This window comes from Seriola lalandi, unplaced genomic scaffold (assembly GCF_002814215.2).
Source record: "Seriola lalandi dorsalis isolate HSWRI2012SDOR001 ecotype SW California unplaced genomic scaffold, Sedor1 jcf7180002054962, whole genome shotgun sequence".
Lineage (NCBI taxonomy): Eukaryota > Metazoa > Chordata > Actinopteri > Carangiformes > Carangidae > Seriola > Seriola lalandi.
Window position 1 is genome coordinate 660,110 of NW_019525513.1, and position 7,568 is coordinate 667,677.

Sequence of the window (7,568 nt, forward strand, 5' to 3'; positions counted from 1 at the left end):
GGGGGGGGTTGCCTTATTGCTGCAATGATTTCCAGAAATTTTAGGCAATGACATAGATTGAAAATGCCGATTAAAAAAAAAAAAAAATAGGAGTTTCTCATTCACCAAACAGGTCACAGGATGATGAAGAATGAGTCACAGATAACAGAATTTGACCCAGGTCTGAAGCGGTTTGGTTTTAGCCAGCAGGCGAGCAGTGCTGGAGGTGTGTGACGAGTCTAGGTCACTGGGTCTCTCTCTCTCTCTCTCTCTCTCTCTCTCTCTGCCCTGACTGCACGCTGCCCCACAGTTATCTCTGTCGACGTGGATTCAATCAGCGGGGCACTGACATTTACTGCTTGGGCAAATACAGCACACATTCACTTGTTTCAGTTTGAGAGGGATTTCCTCGACGGTTAGTCACAGCGACTGGGAGATTTAGGGCAGATTCAAAACAGTTCAGGGAAAAATACTATGGACTTCTCCTTTGTTTTTGAGTCAGAAGACTAAAGATCCTGATATTTACTTTTAAAATGGAAAAAAAATATGAACAAAAACACTTTTAGGTCACTTTTATGAAAACTAATGTGTAAACATCGACGTAGTCTTTCAATAACACTCTAACTGCACTGTCCACGGAGTCATCTCGATGGCTTTCAGGCTGAAAGCCTTACATAAAATCTTCAAAGTGCCTCTGTAAAATAAAATACATCTTGCTGAACAGGAGATGTCAGAGAGTTGCTTGACCTCCTGCAGTATTCTGCCTAACTACCTCAGCTCTCAGCTCCCGGCCTTGATCTCTGGCTGACAGCAGCAGGGGGCTGCAGTCTGAAAGTGCTCCAGTTTCAGAACAAGGAGAGATGTTATTTCACACCAGCTGGGCTACTGAGTGACCCTTAATGACATATGTGAGTGTGTGAGTGTGTGTGTGTGTGTTTTCACGTGTGTGTGAATACTTGTGTGTGCATATTCACACGCAGATTGTTGTTCCTGAATGTAATTTGTGTGGAAAGTAAATGCTTAGAGCTAAAATGATGATTTATTAGCTTTAGCTAGTTAGCCAATTCAGCTACATGCTTCCAGTCGATTTGTTCCAGAACAAGAACATCATAAAAGGGATTTAATACATGCACATGATGGCTACATACATGTTATCATGCTAAATGACTGACGCTAAAGCTACATGCAACGGGCAAATCTTCACCAGTTCACCACCTTCACCAGAAGACAGCTCTGCTCTTGTTTTGCAGTGTAGAGCCACAGAAGGAAAAATGAAAGATCATAACATGACAATGTGTTGAAACCTCACTCACATACATGCACAAGACTTGTGACGTACGTCCCAACAGGAGAAACGATGTGTTTAGGTAATGTCTTGGTCTACCAACTGGACTGAGACACGGGGGATCTGATAAAGAAGCAACAACAGTTATTAAATCCAACAACTAAAACCCTAAAAGAGAGGAAGAGGAGGGGACAGACACCAGACAATCCTCCATTCAAGAAGGATAACACAAACCAAAACCAAACATTCAAATAAAAACACCACACTAGTCAAATGTGCCAGCACAAACCACACCACCATCACAAGTGAGTGGACGGCTATTAATCACAGCTCTGAATGGAAACAACCATGAGCCGCAGCGCTAGAAACAAAGCTACAAACAATAAATAATCATCAGCCATGCTAAAGCAAACAATCATAAATTAAACAGCAGCTGGTGATTTGCCTGTAAACGACACAAAACTGGTGCAAGGTAAATATGAACCTGTAATATTTGAGATGAATCCATCACAAACCAGGTGAGGAAATGACCAGGTTGTCACCCAACAATAAAAGTTATGTCGGACATACAATGATTTAAAACTGAAATATTAAAATCTAAAACACTATGACTGGCCAAATGAAATGTGGAAGCAGCAAATAAAGTATGCAGAGAGAGGAGGCAGCCGCCGGTCAGACACACCTGCTCCCCATGAGCCTATTAATTAGTTAATTCTCCCATTGGCCACCACCCCATGCCTGGGTCCTACAGTGTCCTCCTGCTACACTGGATAACAAGACTGGATGTATTGCTGTGTGAGATTACTGGAGGCAGTAAGCTACTTAGCCGGGCATGCTAACATTTGCAGCTAATAAACACAGTGTTTTAATGAATTCCTTACGACTGAACAATTGTTTTTGAGCAGTGATGGTATGTGAGCAATCACTTACAAAAACCTCTCTCAATTGTTTCTTTTTCAAACGACGTCACTGAATTTTCCTGGATTTCACTATAATAACCCTGTTGTTTTGACGGTGGACACATGGCTATATATAGAGTTGTATATCGCTGTGGCGTAACTGTGACATCACCGAGTTGTGAAATCCCTGTCAACATCATTTTTTTAAAATCTGGTAAATCAGATATAATATAAATGGAATGTGGATTGTAACATCTGGAAGATCTCTGAAACACAGCTGGGAACATTTTGACAAATTCCTTTCAGCATTAAAAAGAAAAAGTCTTGAGTAATAGTTTTTCATCCTGTTCTCCTCTCAGCTCCTTTAGTGACTCAGAAACACACAGGCAGAGAAATTGACCTGAACATTTGTTAGTTTCTTCATGTAAACTCTGTTGTGTCTGATATGTTTCTTTCTCGAAAGAAGCACCACTCCTTCAATCCCCTTTGCCAGCACTTATGAGTAATTTATCCAAGGTCAGACTGTCCAACATTTCATGGGAGTGCACAGTTTTACCAGATACATGTACTGTATGAGTCATCCGTTGTCATTCAGCATTACATCAGATAAAAAAGCATTTAATAGGTAAATTGCCAACAGGGCAGTCTCACACTACTTGTAAAATTTACAGGAAAACAAAGAGAGTCATTCTTACATTCTGGGGTTTCTAGTGCATGAAACAGTGGTAACTGACTGGAACCCCCTAATGAATCCTAATAAGCTTCAGCTCCCTTTCCTCTCCCTTTGGCTGACTAACACATGACATTTGCTTTTAATAAACCATTAGCTTAATATCCTCTGCTGAACGTACTGCAGGGCGGCGAGGGCTCGGCACACACACTGTGACGGGAACGCACACGGACATGCACACACGGGGGAGAAAGGCAATGACACGTTAGACAGAGTACAGTAAAGTCTGTTAAGTGTCGCCCATCAGTCATTAGGTCCGTTCAGGCTCGGATACACACACTGATGTAATGAGGCACAGTGAATGTGTGCAGTCTGTGTGTATGTTTAATAGATTGAAGGATGAATCATTCCTGGGATGACCTGGTTCTTCAGGGAAGTTTGAGCATATATGTGTGTGTGTGTGTGTGTGTGTGTGTGAGTTTGGGGGTTAATGGCGCATTAAATTACGTCTTCATTAGCATCTCCTCAAGATAAACCACATGATGGGACAATAATCGTATCTGTCAGTTACATGACAGGAACAAAGGATTAAACGTGAAAAGATCATTACAAAAAATGTGTATCTGTTTTTAATTATACCTGATCAGATCAAAAGCATGCTAATGTTGCTAACATTAGCATTAGCTTACCTTAGTTTATCTAAACCACATGATGGGACAATAATATTTGTCAGGAAAAAAGGATTAAATGACAACAGTGAAACGATCATTAAATAAATGTATCTGTTTTTAATTATACCTGATCTGATCAGATTTAAAGAATGCTAACGTTACAGCCACATACAGCTAATTAGCATTAGCTTACCTTAGCTAAACCGTACTTTGGGACAATTATCATATCTGTCAGTTACATGACAGGAGCAAAGGATTAAATGTCAACAGTAAAAGCATCATTAAAACATTTTGTTTGTGTTTTTAATTATACCTGTTCTGATCTGATCAGATTTAAAGCATGCTAATGTTACACCCCTATTCTTTGTGGCTCTTGCTAACATTAGCATTAGCTTACCTTTTCATGAATATCTGTGTGCTGATCGATGGTTGTGTTTTGTCTCAGCTGTGTTGTTGCTGCTTCTTGACTAGTCTTTATTGAGATTGTGAATACGTTTAGGTGACGTCAGCTAACATGCAGAGACATAACGTTTCTGAAATGTGACGTGCTGTTTATTCAGAGCATCCAGCTTCCCATTAACATTTAGTCTCTGTTTGAAATTGTAATATCTATCTATCTTTTTTATTTACAGTCGTTTCGTCTAAAAAAGGTTGTTGAGGAATTGAATGCTCCCCAGTTCACCCCTGTTCCTACGGTCTCCTGCAGTCTGGGATCAAAACCAGCTCCTGCTGTAATTCCTCACCATCGGAAATGTGCAGCTGCTGCGCGAGGATGTGGCTTTTTTTATTGTACAGGCGTGTGCGGACCCACCACAGCCACTCCGATGAGTCAAATCACATCATACGGCGATACAGATCCGAGGTGGTGTGTGTTAGTGTGTTAGTGTGTGTGATGTGTGCGGTGGAGATCGGGGCGACAGCCAGGACCCGGGCCTCCAGTGTCACCCAGCTCTTTATCATAGTAATGACAAATGAGAAGCTCCATATGTTTAGCGATGAGTTTAATGTCGGGACTGAAATTCGCCCTCAGAGCTCAAATTTAAATGTGAATTATCTTCACATTTACACAAATGGCAAAAAAAGAGATAGCGCAACCGCTGCTGTCATCGACATCTAATCAAAAGCTGTTAAATATTAATTACATTGGACTGATGTCGACAGGACAGAAAGGTTTCGGCGTGTTCTTATGTCTTCCAGGTGACATAACGTGCCCTCCGGCTGCTGTAGTGGAGGTCCTCAGCTGTTAATGATAGACAGAAGCTGATTGTGTTTTTTAAATGTGTGACCAGGGGCATCATGCATACAAGTTTACCAGGGGACCTTATCATGAAGATAAGACCGAGTTAAGCTGAATTCAGCTTCTTTTGTAAATTAAATGGATCATTAAACTGTAGGAAATAGCAGGATTCTTTTACAGCGTGTTATGTGGTGACTGTTCTTTGGTCAGACAGCACTTCCTGTCTTTATGCTAAGCTAATCTAACGTCTCATGCTTCATATTTAACAGATAAGAAAGTGGTGTTGATCAGTTTAGTAGAAAATAAAAATAAAAAAGATTGTCAACTCTGGGTTATTTTGTATAGAAAGCACAAAATAACTTAAGATAACTAATTAGATTTGGGTTATAACTAGTTAAAACCACTGATGCTAAAGACACTGAAACTATACGGGATGATTTTGTGTCCAATAAAGTTTTACATGGTGTGATTTAAAATGAAAACGGAAAGCATTGCAAGCAAGTTCAGTTTGATTGGAGGCGTTAATAGAAGTTCACGGTGTCAAATTAAGAAAACACTTGGATAGAAACCAGCCCTCCAACTCTTTAAACAAGGCCCCTGCATCCTCACTGAAATAAGCCTCGAAGATGTTTCTTGTTCTGGCTAAATATAGCCGACAACCAGGCCACCTCTCTGGCCCATATATGTGTTAGCTCTCCAGCAGACCTATATGAAAGTGCCAGACGTGGCTGCTGGGAGGTTTGACAGCCTCTACAGGGCAGTGATGTGCTAAAGTACACTGACTTGTCAACAGTCTGACAAACCGCTGCTGTGGACAGACTTTAAATTTGGAAATGTTTAATTATACATGTGGCTTTGTCTGTCACGGCTTAATAAAACTGAGCCAGTGTAAATGTTATTGTGTTTTTCCTTGAATAATAAGTCAAAATGCTGCAAAAAAAAAGCACGTGTTTATGAGAGTTTTCATGTTTTCTTTTAAATTAATTAAATTTATTGATTATTTACGTCAGAAAATGTGAGAAAACTGTGAAATTGGCTGTCGGCTGTAATTACTGTTATGATCTGACCTGAGATCTGTGGCTCCACTTGTGTTTCCAGCTGTCTCTGCTCTGCTGCTGCTACCTGGGTGTTAAAAATAATAAATAAATAAAAAAGCAGTTTAATGGAATCGTACATCAATCAAGAACCTAAAATCCAACGATATTCGATTCACTATGACACAAAAAGCAAAGAAAAACAGTTGTTGAGATAAATGGTTTAAAACTTGACGTAGATGACTCCGCTAAGTGTTTCAGGACGGATGTTTAATGAGAAAACGCTATTAGAGAGCAGAAAGTAGATCATCGCTGTCATCTGGGTCCCTGGATGTGGCGTGCCTCACACTCAGATGAGAGCTCCCTAATAGCTCAGACTCCCCTTCTTTTGTCAGCACCCTGGTGCGGTTCATGAGAAAGTTTGGAGCTGATCCACAGCTCAGCCTGCACCCCCCCCCACACACACACACACACACACACACTCCCAACCCCCTCTTCTCCTGGCAAGCCTCTGCACCGTGGCCTGGCAATCAGCAGCAGATATGGCGAGGACGCGATGTTGCAAGCCAAACTGCAAACGCTGCCCAAACTGATGGAGGCAGCTCAAGAGGGAGGTGGGGGTTAGGGGGGAGATAGAGGGAGGAGGAAGAGGAGGAGGAGGAGGAGGAGGAGGAGGTGTGATTGTGTCGTCATCTGTGAGTGCGCATTTAATCTGCAGGAATATGGAGTCCTGCTCACGAGAATACACGAGAATATGATATGAGAAGAACAGGTTTCATATTGTCCCTGGGAGGACGGAGCAGGGGGTGCGAGCCAACGTGCACCCGGCTGAGGGTGAAATCTTTTGGGGAGACAGAAGTGAAAACAAGAGGTGTGCTGCGGGGTTACTCGGAGTCACCGGGGTGGTGTTGGTGGGAGTCTGAAGTTTTTTGGGAGGCGAGCGCTTCACTCCATCTTTTCTTTGATCTGCTGAAGTGGCCTGAGGTCTGTGCAACCTGCTGAGCACGGGGCAGGTGGGTGGAGGGAGAGTAGGTGGAGTGTGTGTGTGTGTGTGTGTGTGTTTAATACAAGACATAAAACCAAGGTTACACATGAAAACGCTACAGCGCCTAGCATCACTCTGAAAGGTAATTGTTTTAATGAGATTATGTGTCAGGTGAGATTTATATGAGAGGCCGCTTAGTTCATAAATCACACTTGTGCACATACACACACACCTTAGTTTTATAAACACTATCATTCTCTATATGTGTGTGTGTGTGTGTGTGAAGTAAAGGTGAGTGTGACACTGTGTTGTAATTAAAACAAATCCTGCACTTGCTCTGTGCATTTACAGACGAATTAACATTAACCAAGTTTTAGCCTTTATAAGAGTTTTTGTTTTTTCTGAATCATGTATTTACCTTTACTTTACACCTGCACAATCAATAACAGTCCGGTAAACACAGAGTGAAAGGTGCGAAACACCAATATCCAAATTGCAGGAGCTACAACTTGTTTCTTAATAAAATGATGGTTGTAGTTGTGGTGCCACAGAGACGCCCTGGCCTACAAATCATATTCTCCGGAGCGTAGTGATTTATGTGCGAGGTTAAGACGCTGCTGCTAAGTGTGATTTGTTACTTGATTGGCCTTGAATTACTCTCTTTAATTCACTCTCATGTTGACTAATGTTTTGTCTTTCTATGAGGTGATTACTGGCTCCGTTTGACCCAGGGCGGCGCAGGAATCCACCTTATCTTGCAGAGGTGGATCATGCAGAGAAAGTGCATTATCTTAATATATGGAGGGCG